Source organism: Rhinatrema bivittatum, chromosome 4, assembly GCF_901001135.1.
Source record: "Rhinatrema bivittatum chromosome 4, aRhiBiv1.1, whole genome shotgun sequence".
Classification (NCBI taxonomy): domain Eukaryota; kingdom Metazoa; phylum Chordata; class Amphibia; order Gymnophiona; family Rhinatrematidae; genus Rhinatrema; species Rhinatrema bivittatum.
In genome coordinates this window covers 410,766,094-410,782,332 of record NC_042618.1, presented here as the reverse complement: position 1 = coordinate 410,782,332, position 16,239 = coordinate 410,766,094, and the positions used below count along the sequence as shown (strand labels likewise).

Below are 16,239 nucleotides of genomic sequence, written 5' to 3'. Positions count from 1 at the left end.
CCGTGGTACCGGAGGCTCCGTCTGCATGTGAACGAAGGTGTGCAGGCCTTTGAAAAATTCCACCCAGGAGATAGACGCTGGGTCCAAGCTAAGAGGCGCTGTGTCCCTGGGGGGCCCCGTTTGAGGGGGGGGGTCCCGCTGAGACTTGCTAGATCCGGAGTACTTATTGAGGAACTAGCACTCAGGCCCGGATGGGGCTGGCCCTGGGCTTGATCCCCCCAGGACCTCCTCGCACTGGGTACACAGGGCGTCGGCCTCATCGTGTTGGGCGGCTCTGATGTGGCATGCTGGGCAGAGGCCCTGAACCTTGAGCTCCTTTTCTGGTGGTGCCATGGATATAAACGCGTAAAATCTCTTGTGCGTCGAATGTGTGTGCATGGACGGATGTGCGCGCTGGTGTGCGCACAAGTCGCAGTTATGCGCCTGGTCCAGTAAGCGCGAGTTGCGCGTGTAATTTGTGCATACTGCACTTGAGCGTGTAACGTGCGCACAAGTAATGTGCGCACGACTCGCCCTATGCGTATGGATTGAGATGGCAGGCAGGGCAGCGAACAGGGCCGCGATGGCGATCACGCGGGCAATATGGTGACCACCTCGGAGAGTCCCCATGTGGGAGAGCCCTTGGCTCTAACCAGGGTCGAGCCCTGCTAGGGCGGATCAACCCAGTGTTAGGGATGTGAATCGTTTTAGGACGATTAAAATTATCGTCCGATAATTTTAATATCGTCTTAAACCGTTATGGAACACAATACAATAGAGATTCTAACGATTTATCGTTATAAATCGTTAGAATCGTGAGCCGGCACACTAAAACCCCCTAAAACCCACCCCCGACCCTTTAAATTAAATCCCCCACCCGCCCGAACCCCCCCCCCAAATGACTTAAATAACCTGCGGGTCCAGCGGCGGTCCGGAACGGCAGCGGTCCGGAACGGGCTCCTGCTACTGAATCTTGTTGTCTTCGGCCGGCGCCATTTTCCAAAATGGCGCCGAAAAATGGCGGCGGCCATAGACGAACACGATTGGACGGCAGGAGGTCCTTCCGGACCCCCGCTGGACTTTTGGCAAGTCTTGTGGGGGTCAGGAGGCCCCCCCCAAGCTGGCCAAAAGTTCCTGGAGGTCCAGCGGGGGTCAGGGAGCGATTTCCCGCCGCGAATCGTTTTCGTACGGAAAATGGCGCCGGCAGGAGATCGACTGCAGGAGGTCGTTCAGCGAGGGTTCCGGCGCCTCGCTGAACGACCGAAGCAAGGCTGCTTTTCGCGCCTTGCTTCGGGAGGAGGGGAGAGAGGACTGGCAATCCCGAGCGTAGGATTGCCCGTCCTCTCTCCCCTCTCGCTACTTTTTTTTTTTTGCTTTTTCGATTTTTTTTTTTCGCTTTTTCGCTTTTTTCCGCTTTCGTTGCTTGCTTCGGGAGGAGGGGAGAAAGGACTGGCAATCCCGAGCATCGGAGAACCGTCCACTTCCTGGTACCTGTCATTTCAAATGTCATTTGAAATGACAGATACCAGCGTGTCCATGAAGCGTTAGGCCAGTGCACCCAGGATACTGTATAGCGCTCTATACAGTAAAATGGGTTGCGCGGGCCTAACGCTTCACGGACGCTTCTTAGACGCAGCTTGCATTTGCAAGCTATTTACATACAGTATCAAGCGGTAGGTGAGCTGGACTGTGCATGCGGCAACCGCGGGTGCGCCCGGCACTAACGCAGCTCTTCCTACCGCTCCTTACTGTATCGGCCTGTAAGGTTGCTGGGAAAATGCAGTCATAAACTGAACTGGAAACCGCAACAAGTCAGACTCCGTATATAAAAATTAAAGCATCATCCTTCCTCGGAAAACATTAAATCAAGAAATATAAAGCATCAATCATAATAGTGAAACCAAACTAATAAAAAGAATATTTCAAAACAGCAGATGAACAGAATAACATCCAATAATTTAACTCATATTTTTTTTACATTTCCCAAACACCAATACAATATTTCAAAACCACACATACATCAAATAACACCCGATTAATTAAAATCAATAAGGATTTTAAAAAAAAAAAAGATCACTAACTCTCCATACCTGGGAAGTTTTGACTTCCTGTCAACCTGAGTTTGTCAGAGTAATGGGAGGGAAAGGGAGATGCACAATTTTTCTCCTACCTCATATACACACACAATCATCCTCATGCTTACACAGACATACACAAACACTCTTTCAAAATTCACACATGCTCACAGACACACAACAACTGGCTGGCTCCCTCTCTTTCAGGCTCACACACACACGCGTTCACTCTCTCTTAGGCACACACATGCTGGCTCAATCACTCTCTTCCACACACTGATACACTGGCTCCACTCCTTCTCCTCCACACAGACACACACGCTCCACTCCCTCTCTTCCAAACACAAGGACTGTCTCCATACCCTCTCCTCCAACAGATAAACAGAATTGTGCAGAAGTCCGCTGCAAAGAATGGCCTGGCCTGGCAGTATTAGTAGTAGAAGTAAGGAAGGTGTAGCAAACCTTCAAGGGCCAGCTTTCCAAATTAAAGTTGTTTATTGGAAGTAGAACATTTGATGGACCCTTCTGCAGTGACAACTACTGTCACTTCCAATAAACAACTTTACTTTGGAAAGTGAACCCTTAACTCTTTTGCTACACCCTCCTTACTTCTATTATATACGTCTTAAGTGCACTCCTTCGCTCCTTTTGGCCTGCTGGCAGTATTAGTATAGCTTGCAGGGGAGCCAGGGCTAAACCAAAAAGCAGGAGGCCCCTAGTGCCCATCAGCTTGAATCCTATGGGGCTGTGAGTTTAATCACAGCGCTCACAGTCTGACATATTCAATTAGCTCCTCGTTATCCGTCCTCTCATTATCTGATTGACAGGCAAATCTCATCTCTCGGTGAACTCCTCCAGCTTCAGACACACGCTCAAAATATTATGCTGAGGACAACGACAGTAAACAAAGGAGCAGGCAAGGGCAAAGGTGAAAGGCCGACGGCACTTTTAATACGTTTCAGCCGACTGCGCTTGGGAGGCAGAGTCTTGGCACTGAAAACATCAGCACGTGGATCTGGCTGCAATTGGGAAAGGAGACTTCCGGCTAGCAGGCATGCAAGCGTGCATCCTGGTGCTTCTGGAGGGTTGGAATCGGAGAGTCGCAATTAATATGGCACCGTGTGATTCTCACTGGGAGGAACAGGATCCTGGTTCACTCCAGTCTGAATCTCACTGCGGGAATAGGATCCCCATGCACTTTACTTGTGTCTGGATCATACTGGGAAGCACAGGATCCTGCCTTACTCAGGTCTGAATTCCACTGGCCACTCTCAGAACGGAATCCTGATGCACGGCGAATCTGAGTCTTAATACCACGACTTCAACCACAAGCAGTTTCTTTCTATTGCACTAAGAGAGGATGACATTTGGTGTCACTGCGTTTAGTGTGGGTCCCATTAGGACCCGGTGTTAGGAATTTGGATATTGGTACAAGCACTCCAGTGAGTGGGTCCCACTGTACACAGGACCCTAGAACTACTTTTTCCTTCTATTTTACAGTTCCCTAGTGTCCCAGTGCACAGATGAGCCACAAAAGGGCTGGAGGGTATTTATAGGGATATGCCGCAGACAGCCTCAAATACAGCTGAGATGTTTTCCATCTTGGAAATTAACAGATACTTCGGTTTCTGAGTCTTCGTGTCTCCGTAGTGTTTCATTCCTAGGGATAAAGGAGATGGCTGTGTGAGCGAGCATAGCTTAAAAAGCATGCATGTAGGTTCCCCAATGTAAACAAAATAAATGCCAAAGAGTGGACAAGATTGGATATTAATACAGATACAATTACCAGCAGATGTTCAACAGGAAGTAAAATAGCCTTTATATGTTTTAATTGGTTTTACATTTTTGTTATTTCCAGCAGGATGCCTCCTCTGTCTAGAAACTGCATAGCGAGTGAGATGTGTTGCTTCCTGGCCAGGAAAGAGAAGTGGTGAAAAAGTGGTTAAAGGCAAGCCAGACAGCCTATTCTGAGAGCTGATCCCTTCTGCTGGCTTCGGAGCCTGACTTGGAGGTGTAACCCTAAGGCTGTAATAGGCTGCGCGGAGATTATTGAAAGCACAGACAGACAGACAGACAGCGAGAGAGAGAGAGAGCGCGCGAGGGCAGGAGCCTGGAAGGGAAGCGTCCTGCATCCCCCGTTCCACCAGGCTGTCACAGCAGGCTCCCTGGGACTCCCTAGGACATTTCCTCCCAGGAATATTCCAAGCAGGCAAGAGAGTGAGAAATCTGCAAAAGGTAAGACCGATTTATTTATTTTTTTTGCTGGGGGGGGGGGGGTTGTCTTATCTGGATCTCTGTCTCTCCTGTACAGCTTTAAAGTGCGGTTTTTCAGTGTGAGAAGAAAACGATTTTCTGCCAGGCGCGACTATTTTATTGTTCCCCCCCTCCCTCCCACAAAATGACCTCCTTCGCAAACCGCACAAGCTTGGTGTCAATTTAAGTCGCCCTCCTGGCAAAGTTTCCGAGTTGCGATCTTGCAGCTAAAATTTCCCGCTCTTCAGGAACCCATCCCAGGAGAGCACTTCCTGCCAGCCACCTAGACCAGGGCTAATGCGTCCTTCTGCCAGCTAACAAGCGGATCATAGTGATAAGGGTCGTCCCCCCCCGCCAAAAAAAAAAAGATACCCAGCCTGTGATTTCCTTTGCCCGCTAATGCCGAAATGAGGTCCCAGGTACTCCACTCCTTGCCTCCCCTGCTAAAATGGCCCACGCCAGGACGGTCAGGCACTTCCCAGGGTCCAGATGTAAGCAGCTGGCCTGCGGTACTTTTTAAGATGAGAGTTTTGCCGTTTCCGTAATTTAGCTGTCAGATAAGCCGTAGCTCTTAACTGTCGAACAGCCCCTAAGAAGAACTAAATCGCTACCAGACGGGAAGAGGCGGGAGGGGGGGCTGCTGTCTGGGCAGAGGATTTACGCGGCAGGTACCATGCGATTGCGCAACGAGGCAAGTCTTGAAACTCCTGTAATGTCGTGCAAGGTCCAGACGAATTGAAAAACTTTTTGTGCTACCGGTCCCTAGCAAGAGTGATCTCTCTTCCCAGCGCTGTTAAAAGCCAGGGGGGGGGGGGGGAAATAACCCCCAGCATATCCAGAGAGCGACCCTCCCTGTCTCCGGGACCTCGAACAGTGTAACAGCTTCTGTAAAGAGTGGGTGGAAAGCAGCGGAGAAGGGGGGGTGGGGCCAGCCAGAGGAGTGGGTTAGGTTTTCTTCTGGCAACAAAATCTCCTCTCCGTGATGGATGTTTGGGTAACGTGAAACCAGGCTTGTGTTCATAGTCTGTCTGTATGTGCAAGCGAAGGAAAGAGGCCAGAGAGAGAGAGCGCGTTTCTTCTCCAGCAGGCGATGGCGTGACCAGGGACCACCAGAAGCTGAGTATGAGTGTGAGTGGGTCTGCTAGGCAGAAAACCCCATCCTACCTTCCCCAGCATTTTCGGGGCTTTTGTTTTGGGGGCGGGGGGGGGGGTAGAAAATCAGATTTAGAAACTAAAAATTACAAAAGTTGTGGAATTTTACTGCTTGCCACCTTGATCGACTCTTCGGGTACCTGTGGCCTTTGTTATTTTAGACTATGAAGAGGGCAAACTGCATTTTTAGATTGCAAAAGTAATGGTAAATGGTATAGTTAAAAGCTGTAAAAAAAAAAATGCTGGCAGGCTAATAGGTGTAAAAAAGAAAAAAAATAGTCTGGCTTGAATCTGATCAGGAACTTGTGGTGATGGTTTAATTTTAGTACTAATTGGTATTACCTCTCCACATGTGTGTTTACCAGCCCTTTAAAGCAATGTCCTTGTATCAGTCCTTTTCTTGTATCATTTGGTCTGTCTAGCCATGTAGACCTCAGCAGACAGGATCCTTTATCTGTGAAAATGGCTTATCTTCCAGATCCCAGATCTTCCTCTCTCTCCCACTTGAGATCCAAAATAATTTTCCCATTCTCCCTGTCATTTTTTTCTGGGCTCTGTGCATCCCAGTTCACATTTATATAGGGACAGATAACTTTTTTTTCCAGTATTGTGACCCATTTAAACTTTGGAGTGTGACCTGAGCTTTCTAGTTCCCAACGTACTGGTGGCAGTGGCGAGGTACGCATTTACGTGTGTATGAATCCTTCTGGGCAGTTTGAAATAGCCTTGTGAGCCTGCCATCCTCTCCTATGTTCTTATATTCATGCCTTCATTACTTTCTGAAGCCTTGTCTACTTGATTGTGGATTAGGCTCCTTGAATAACCTTAAATGCGTGATTTGTGCAAGTCAATATGCTCCACTTGGGAGATGGACAGTAGGTGCTGGACTCCGTGTTCCTATGTGCTATAACTGTGTGGGAAGCAACTGCTGCTTAACACCGAAGCGGTACGTCGTTCTGGGGTGAGGGATTGCCAAGAAATGAGAAATTGTGTTTACAGGCAAGAATCAAAGCGACACTTGGCTACCTTTTCACTAATTTATTCCTATGTAAGGGTTGATTCCACAATGAGACACACCTGAACGAGTCAATCTGGGTCACCAACACTGACAAATGGCAAAATAATTGTTTCATTTTGTCCTGTGTCTGTGCTCTCTGCTGGTATTTGCCTCAGTTTCGCTAATGTGGCAGGGTAAAAGATCCAACCCTTGCTTCAATTTAGACTGAAGTTTGTTTAACTTCAGTTTTATAACCATTCAGTTTTCCTTTTGTTTTACCTTTAAATACAATGGACATTTAGTTTTCTCTTTATTTTGGTCATGGGGCTGTTTGTACTTACATACATGTGTGCATTAGTATTTGTATGGCTCCTCCTTAGTAGGTCAATGATTTTACAATGATACAAGTGCATACCTGATTCCTTTATGGTTGAGGACCCCATAAATACTCTGATATTTTGTTTGTTTCTATGTAAACTTCTGTTTGAATGAGCTCATTAATTGCTCTTTCAGCATCTGACTGAGATAACAAACTCTTTGAAGCCAGGTTTTTTTTGGGGAATATACACAGACATTAGGGTTTGATTTACTAAGCGAATATTCAGCACATACATGGAAAAAGGTCTGAGTAAATCAAGCCCTATGTCTCTTCAAATATATCACGTTAGTGTATGAAAAATGCATTATTTAGTACTCCCTCCAGGGGGGGCTTTTACTCACTGAATTTAAAGGTTTGTGAGCACACTGCAGAATGATTAGCTGAGGATGATGCAAAACTGAGATGAGTTAGGCCATTTGATTGGATCCCAGTGTGCTGGCTGAATTCCACCTCCTGCTATAAAATCTGCCTTGTCAAAATTCTGCTGGTAAAAAAAGAAACAAAATGATCCAAGCAAGCACTGTAGTTGGTGGGGGGAAAAAAAACCCTCTCTTATTCTGCCATACCTGACAACTCACTCTCCCTGCAGGGTTAACACCCTTATTGTATTAAGATCTCCCTTCAAATCCTGGCATTTCCATCTTAATTGTCTCATCCCAGAATCACTCACACCCATAGACCGCAATGGCTTCTCCTTCCTTAAATATCAAAAAGTCACAAAAACCACCCTAGTTAGTGACTCAGGCTGAGAGATTTGTTCAGGTTAATAGATCACCGATTAAATATTTGTACAGGACTTTAGGGGAAAAAAAAAAGAGAGAAGATGATCCCTCTCTGTAGTAGTCCCGTCAGGGGCCTACCATCACAAACACTTGACTGTGGCTGAAAGTCTCATTTTGGTTGGAAACATTTTCAGGCTGATGGATACAGACACGCTAAAAATGTGTGTCCAGACTGGACGCACTTTTTTTTTTAAACACACACAATCACCTCTCCTGGGCGCTTGAGCAATAGGCAAATGAGCTGCCGCCCTCAAAAAGGACGCACTAGGGATAAACTGTGCATTCCTATCACGTCCATGGCATAGGGTGCCCAGGAGCAGTGGCTGTGTGTGGCTTAGCAAAACAGACGCTCAATTCTGTGTATACAGCCACCGGTTAGGAAAACAGATGCTCATTAATTGAGCATCTATTTTCCTAACCTGGCAGCAGGTAAACATTTTTTATTTATTTATTTTTAGTTACTCCGACTTAATATTGCCAAGCTATTAAGTCGGAAGAACTAAAAAAAAAAAAAAAAAAGCAGTATTTTCTGCTTTACTGTTGAGTTTTGGGACTCCTCATGTCAACGCCAGCTCTGGGGGTGGCATTAATTTTTTAGGGTAAAAAAATGTGCGCACTGGGTGCACATCTATTTTTCACATAAGTGGGTAATAGCTAATAGCCTCATCAACATGGCATTTGCATGTGATGAGCGCTATGAGCTACGCGTGTTTTGGACGCGCTAATCCCCTTATTACATAAGGGTTATGGAGGCGCATCCAACCGCGAGTTAACCTGTTTGCCAGCCTGAGCATACAGTATTGCATCGGCCTGTTTGTAATTCTCCACAAAAGGAAAGACTGTGGCATGGAAGGAGGCAGAGATGCTGTAGGAGAAATTTTCCTTTCTTCCTTAACAAAATGGTTTCCTATATGTATTGGGTAAAGCAGGTTTTAGACAGGAGAATAGGCTACAGTTCTCCCGTTTTTGTAACGATTATGAACTGCTTGTGAGGGTCACGTGACCGTTGCCAATTTAATAGGAAGAAACAAATTAGAAAAATCGTGTTCTGATTCTCCTTGGACACTGGAGGGTGTCAAGTGCTGAGTAATCCCTCTACAGCGAGGGCGGGAGCAGATAGCACTCCTTATTGTAGGCGTGCTCCCCGCTCTAGCTGCACAAAACTCCACACACCCTGCTGGTGCTTAATTAATAACAGCCCAGTGTGAACTTTGCCTGTGTCTGACACAGTCAGGAAATACCGGGTACTGGCTTGCAGCCAAGCTCACGTCCCCTCCTCCTCTCTTCCTGCAAACTTCGGTGTGTTTAAACCTATGCCTCAGGTCCCTGGCTGCAGCAGCTGCTGGAGGGAGCATGTATGTTACACAAAAGTCGTTTACTGTAGTATTAATGAGAAATTTGTGTGAGCAACCAGAGAAACGGGAGTGGCGGCCCACCTGTGTTCTTCATCCATGTAAATCCTGAATACTTCACGGGCATAGACACACATTACTTGTTTTACTGCACCCTATTCTGTCCTGCACCCTATTCTATCATAGCCATACGTCATGTGAATGACCATGAAAGAAATGTTGATATTACTCACTAGTATACCAATGTTGATATTACTCACTAGTATACCAAATTGAGCTGTTGATACAGTATGTTGCATTCTGTCTTCTGACTGAATGTACCATTTTGCGCCATCCAGGCTGTATACTTGTGGACAGGGCTGGCCTTAAGTGGGGGTTCAGGGAGAACCACCCCTCAAAGATCAGTGAGTGGTATACTTTCTTCCTCCTGGCTCAAATCAGTGTCTGCCTCACCAGCTACGAAAGAAGTGCCAGACAGACATCGGAGCAGGGCTATTCCTGCTGTGCAGGGCATCTCAAATTCTGTCTCCCCAAATCAGCCCCTTCCCTGCCTGCTGCTTATGAACATTTCATGCAAAAACACACACGCACTGTGGCCTATGCATTGAAGGTCAGCTGCAACTAGTTAGTGTATGCGCATTAAAAATAGCACACACAAGCAAATAACCAAAATGGCACGCAAATTGGGGTCACTATCAGCAAATATCCATTATCATGCTATGCACTAGACCTTCTTGCAAACTAGTGCAAGACCCTCCAGCATGCTGTACCTTAGCTCTGGTTCCAGACTGGATGTTAAATGCTAGCATGCCAGCCCTACAGGCACACTAACATTTAAAATCAGGGGAGGGGGAAGCCGTGTCTTAGTCTCCTTTCACTACCCCCCCCCCCCCATCAAGATGGGTCTCTACCCCTCAACATCCCAAAAGCAGATCAAACCCCACCCTGACATCTCCAAAGCAGATTGGTAAAATAGCATTTGGGGGGGGGGGATGTGTGTCAATCTGCCTTGTGGGTGCTTGGCATGGGGGGTGAGTTCTGATCTGCCTAGTGGGTGAAGGAAATTAATTCTGATCTGCATGAGGGAGTGCAGTGGATTTCAATTTGCCTTCATGGAAAATTGGTAATGAAGGCCTGGACTCTAATCTGCCTGGGAGGTTGGAGTGACGAGTTCCTATTTTACCTGAGTGAGGGAGTCGGCCTGAAATTGGGCTCCAGTCTACCTTCATGGAAAGTCAGGGATAAAGAGTTGGGTTCTGATCTGTCTTTGGTGGGATTAGTTAAGTGAAATCCCCTGCAGTAATGTATCTTCCACTTTGGGCTGTTTACAGTGCAGGAGTTTGAGGTGCAGATCACATGCACATGCTAAAGGACTCATAATCCACTTAGCATGTACCTGTTAGCATGTGCACCCACTGCAGTTCATTAACTTTAGTGCATCCCATGCTAAATCACATCTTAGCTGCATGCTGACATTTTTTCACTTGCATTTTAGTGCTCAGGCCCTCTGAGTCTGGGCATGCTTCTTTTGTACATTGAAATAAGGCAGCTATACTTAGCTAAATTCAATGAGCAGCTAACTCCATACAGGCTGATACAGTACAGTGTGCACCGGGGGAGCGCACTGTTAACCCGCGGTTGGACACGCGTTTTCAATGCGCTAGCTTTACCCCTTATTCAGTAAGGGGTAATAGCACGTCGAAAACGCGCATCCAGCCCCCCGAAACTAATAGTGCCCGCAACATGCAAATGCATGTTCCCTGTACGTACCCAGATCAGTCCAGACTCCTGGGTTATGCCCCCCCTCTAGCAGATGGAGACAGAAGTTTACAAACAAAACTCCATGGCCCTATTAGTTATGCCTGCGCGATTCAGAAAGTAAAATGTGCAGCCAAGCCGCACATTTTACTTTCAGAAATTAGCACCTACCCAAAAGGTAGGCATTAATTTCTACTGGCACCGGGAAAGTGTACAGAAAAGCAGTAAAAACTGCTTTTCTGTACACCCTCCGACTTAATATCATGGTGATATTAAGTCTGAGGTCCCAAAAGTTAAAAATAGTTAAAAAATTAAAAAAAAATAAAAATAAAAAATTTAAAATGGACCTGCTGCTTGCGGGTTGAAAAACGGACGCTCAATTTTGCCGGCGTCTGGTTTCCGAACCTGTGGCTGTCAGCGGGTTTGAGAACCAACGCCGGAAAAATTGAGCGTCTGCTGTCAAATCTGCTGACAGCTACCGCTCCTGTCCAAAAAGAGGCGCTAGGGACGCTCTAGTGTCCCTAGTGCCTCTTTTTACCATGGGCCCTAATTTAAATAAATTAATTTATTGAATCGTGCGCACGCCTGTGTGCGTGCCGGGAGAGCGGGCGCTCGCCCGCTCTCCCATGATTTTTACTGTATCGGCCCGAAATTTGTTAGGTGACTAGATTACTTTGGAAATGTACCTGTATCTAGAGCCAAGCTAGGCATCTGCTCCCATGACATAGCACACTCAATTAAAGAGGGCTTTCCAGTTGTCATATTGCACTAGCAAATACTTTGAAATCACTGTGCTTGCATACTAGCAGAATCCTTCACCTTACTCTCACACAGGCACCCAAAAACTGGGACTGCCCTGCTGCTTTTTCATTTCCGGGAGTGAAATCCCTCTCACACGCACACATCTGGTATTCTGCCTGTGGGCACCATAATCTTAAATCCGGCCCTGCAAACACAGGCAGACCCTCACCACATTCAGCATAAGTGACACCAATAGAAACACCAAGAAGCCAGTCTCTGCATGCAGTGCAGGACTGGAGAAATAAGAGACAGAAATCCATTTCATCCTGTACTATGCAAAGGGAGGCACATTATCCAAAGCTGTCAGAGAAAATAAAAGACTTCTCCACTCAAGAATGAGCAGGAAAATCTCTACATAATCTTGAATGATGGTGTTAGTCTCTTTAAATACTGAGATTGACAAGAATTTGATGCTGCATTTGCAGGAAGATGTTCTGTTATTGTGACCAGAGTGTGAGGATGTTCCCTGATGCAATTCGGTCTGCCCAGTTTAGGAGGAAAAGGTTTTCTTCAGAAGAAAGCTTAAGTGCTTGAAGTTCTCTCACAAATGGCTAGAAACATTTCTAAGCTAATAAATGTACTTTCTTCGACCCTTCTCATTTGGAGCATTTTCTTAAAGAGAAAAATGATGGAAAAAAATGTTTTTAATATGTTTGTGATGTACAGCATTGGAAAATTGAGGGGGTGATTTTATTTATCATGGCTTGTTAGAATGGTTTGTTCTAGATTTTCCTGAGATAGTTGTGTGTTTTCCTTTCTCTTGCCTCCTCTCCAACTTTGTGGACTAAATGCAGTTATTTTTTCCTATGCTTTTTTTTTTCAATGTATTTTATAATTTGCTTGATCTTAAGACTGTATTTTCCTATGATTTACTTTATAAATCTTTCAGAATTCTAGAAACTAAAAACAAAACTCTGTAAAATCCTGGAGGAAAGAGAAAACAGCAACTGTAGCAGTAAACTGCCCTGACCTGCCACCAGGCCAGAACCGTACTCTGAGCAGAGCCAACACTGACCAGCACCACAACCTGAGACCCTGTCTTAGTTTTCTCTCTTCCACGCTTTGTAATTCTTTCCACTTTATGTTTTGGTTTGGCAGCACATACAAATCTTGCATACTATTAAAGGGCCTGATTTGCTAGACAAAAAGCCTTAGTAAATCAGGCAAAAAAGTTTCTTGTAGTCTGATTAAGAAACATTAGTCATCTATGTGGATAGATATTCTGCCAACAGACCTAGCAAGAATGTCACACGACGATACTGTGACATCCAGACAAAATTCTATACTGACAAAGTTAGCAAATCAAAAACGCCCACCTTACAGCATTACAATGACCATCATATAAATGAACTACACTTCAAGCAGGTTCTGAGTTCTCATCGTTGATCCATGCATTCATAAAAGTCTCCCAAGCTGCAGAATGACTGACAATAAGTAAATAAAGAAAAGCTATGTTGAATGCATTTTTTAAGGTTTTTTTTCTAGAATAAAGTCATTTAGATCATGTTAGTAATGTCTTCAATAATCCTCCGTGTGCCGTAGATCCATCTTTTGATCATATCAGCATCAGAGGAAACCCAGTGCGAGGTATTCTTCAAAGCCTGGGGGCTGTGACATCATTAGAGGGAATTCAAGCACAATGAACTACTTGAAATAGGAAGCAGATTACAAATTGACCAACAACATTAACCCTAAGATGTACCCTAAGAGGCTCATGTGTATGTTTCAAAACAGTCTCCTCTAGTAGGAACTATCTGTCCGGATAGTTTTATATTTTTCTTCCAATTATTTTGGATTGATACATATTATAGTATACAATATGATGATGCAACCCATGATGTATTGCTAGTATGCAGGAATAGGGATGCATTTTCATTTTGAGATGACATTTATGTTTCATTTAGTAAAATAAAAGAAAAATGAACATAATTTTTTTCATTTTTGTCATTTTACTTACAAATAGTGCAGCCAACCCCCTCCCCCACCCACCATTCCCTCTTGGCCTCCCCCCTTCAGCTTACTGGAGTCCCAGGGTCCAAAAGAGGTAAGAATGATCCCCAGTTGTTTCCGCTACACTAGTGCCATACTTCAGTCTGGTGCCACCTTTTAAGTCGGCTGGCACCATCTGGAAGTTCAGTACTCGTAGAGCAGAAGCAACTGGGGATTGTTCAGTTGGCACCATCTTGGAGTGCGATACCAGTGGCGCAAAGTGACTGGGATTCATACAGCTAGCACCATCTGGGAGTAACAGTACTGGCAGAACAGAAGTGACTTGGGGATTGTTCCTGCCCCCTTTTGGAGGCCAAGAGGGAATGGACAGCAGGCATAGTTTGGTGGACATATTTAATCTATGGGAGGGGGCATTGGCTGCCTGACATCTTTTAGTGCATGCTATTTATAAAAATCGTTTGCTGACACCTCCCCCTCCCCCCACATACACACAAAATAAGCTTTTTTTTAAAAAGACACAAAAAATACTCCTCCCCCAAAGTTTTGTATGCCAACATATCCCTATACATTGTATATTCCATTATTCTGCACTTATCTTTATATGATGCTATGTGTGTCCTCTACATATGCATCTATGTTGTGTGTATAACCATAGGACAAAACTGTATAGGAGTTATTTTATGTCCAAGACCATATTACTTATGCTGTCAGTTTGAGGTGCAATTGCTCCCCCTTCCAGCCCTAGATGTGACTGGGAGCTAGGGATGTGCAGCAGGAAAATATTCGTTTCATTTTGTTTTTCGTTTTGCCGGGATCCAAATTCATTTCATTAGTTTCATAGGGGAAAAAAACAATTTGTTCATTAGTTTCATTTGTTTTTCGTTTGCCATTAAAGTATTTGCAGTCTATTTTTGGCTGCAGAATTAGGGTTTTCTTATCAATTCTGATGAAACTTCTGGGGAGCAATCATCAGAAGGAGAAAAGAGCTCCAAGGTACTTAGACTGTGGCAAAGTGGCACGAATAGCCTAAGGCACTGTAAAGGGGCAAAGGGGTACCAGGAGTGGCAAGAGTGCTTTAACAGAGGTGCAAAGCAGCAGCGAGAGAGTGTCAAAAACACACCACAGCTTCAAAAGAGAGCACAAATAATAGTTGCATGAACCCTCGAAGGCAGCATGACAGGCAAAGTGGCAAGACAAGTGGCACCAACATCCTACAGCACAATGAAGGGGAAGCAGAAAGTGTCAAAAAACCACAAGGTGCCGATAAAGGGACAAAGCAGCAGAAAGATTAGCACCAACACACTGAGGAACCATGATAGTGGCAAGAACACCACAAGGCATAGAGTGAGTCGTTTAGTGTATGGCAGCAAGGCAGAGTGGCAGAAAGTTGATAGGGGCAAGTCAGGCTGGCAGAGCTGAGGTAGTCAGGTCGCTGTGGTTTTGATAGGGGCAAGACAGGCAGGCAAGACAAGATGAGGCTCAGCCCGCGGATGGTGTTAGGCTGGTAGTAGTGGCCCCCGGCGCGCTGGGACCAGGTCTTCTCGGAGTCGGGTTGTTTGTGAATGCAGCCAAAAGTGGATGGTAAACTCCATCTAAGGCTAAATACTGGCACAAGACAGATAGTCAACAAGTAGTTCAATAAAAAAAAAGTGCAGTAAAAAAAAAAGCCTGGCTGCCTGGCAGGCACAGCAGCAAAAAAGAACAAATATCTTTTTCAGCAATAGACAATTAGTTGTAGCAAACTAGCAATAGCAATTGAATAAAGATTTGAGACACTGAGAGAGCTCAAAAGCAACTAGCTTCTCAGAGTACAGCCAAGAAGAAAGTGTGTGGCGCACTGCGTGCTTAAGGTAGATATAGTACAGCAGGAACAGCATCACAGAGCACTGAGAGCAGCAACTGGCTGAATTAGAAAAATGCTTCGCTCTGATACGTTGGCATTCTGGTCTCCTTGCCAACCTGTCTGACCCACTCTATGACAGGGCTGTGAGGTCACTTAGACTCACAGGAAAGGGCTGGTTGTTGCTATGGATACTCCCACATGGCCTTCTCTGCTAAGAAAGCAGCACTGCGAACCAAAGAATGAAACAAATATGATGTGTTTTATTTGTGGGGGATCGCAATGCGTTTCACAAACCCAAGAATCAAACAAACAAACAGGGACTTATTCGTTGCAGATTACACATCCCTACTGTGAGCTATGGCTTTCCATTCCTTGGATATTTGGGGAAATTCTGATTGCTCAAATGCCAAAGGTAGAGAAAGAAGACATAAAATGACAGTTTGGAAGTGCTCAGTCATAACATTTGTCTCTTCAATAGATTTAATAGCGTACACTTTTATTCTTTCAATGATTAATTTTTCTCTATCGCCTTCATATTGCTTCTTTTTTGTTGCTATATCATCCTCATTCTGTTTCCCCAGCTGGGAAACATTTAAAAGGATGAAACATGGAGGGTCATGTTCAAAAGCCATTTAGATGGATAACTCACAAGTTTTCCATCTAAATGGGTTAAACGGCATATTGAGCCTCCTACCTAGCTAAATTTATAGCCGGATCTAAAAGGGGCATTTTGTGGGCATTCCAGGGAGGGATCCCATTATCCAGCTAAGTCAGCTGCATAACTTTTAGACCTGCTCGGAAGCAGGTCTAAAGTTATCCAACCCCGTGTGGGTTTTTCTTCAAAAAAGGAACTATCCGGTTAAGTAAGATTCCATTAAAAAAAAAAATAATAATTAATTAAAATAAAACCCCTCACAT

At 45.1% G+C, this 16,239-nt stretch overlaps 1 protein-coding gene across 6 annotated transcripts in view; it reads left to right on the top strand.

Moving 5' to 3' along the window:
* The window catches only part of PRRT3 (proline rich transmembrane protein 3), a 155,570-nt gene that overhangs the window by 82,166 nt on the left and 57,165 nt on the right, over positions 1–16,239 (top strand). For 2 of the 6 annotated variants that reach the window (XM_029601186.1, XM_029601185.1), the window contains one exon: positions 3,913–4,289. The exons of 2 other annotated variants lie outside the window; for them this stretch is intronic. The gene's annotated coding sequence lies outside the window, so the exon portion shown is untranslated. Of the gene's footprint in view, positions 1–3,912; positions 4,290–5,321; positions 5,436–16,239 lie in introns of those variants that run through there. 2 more of the 6 variants (XM_029601187.1, XM_029601188.1) reach the window with 2 other exon arrangements.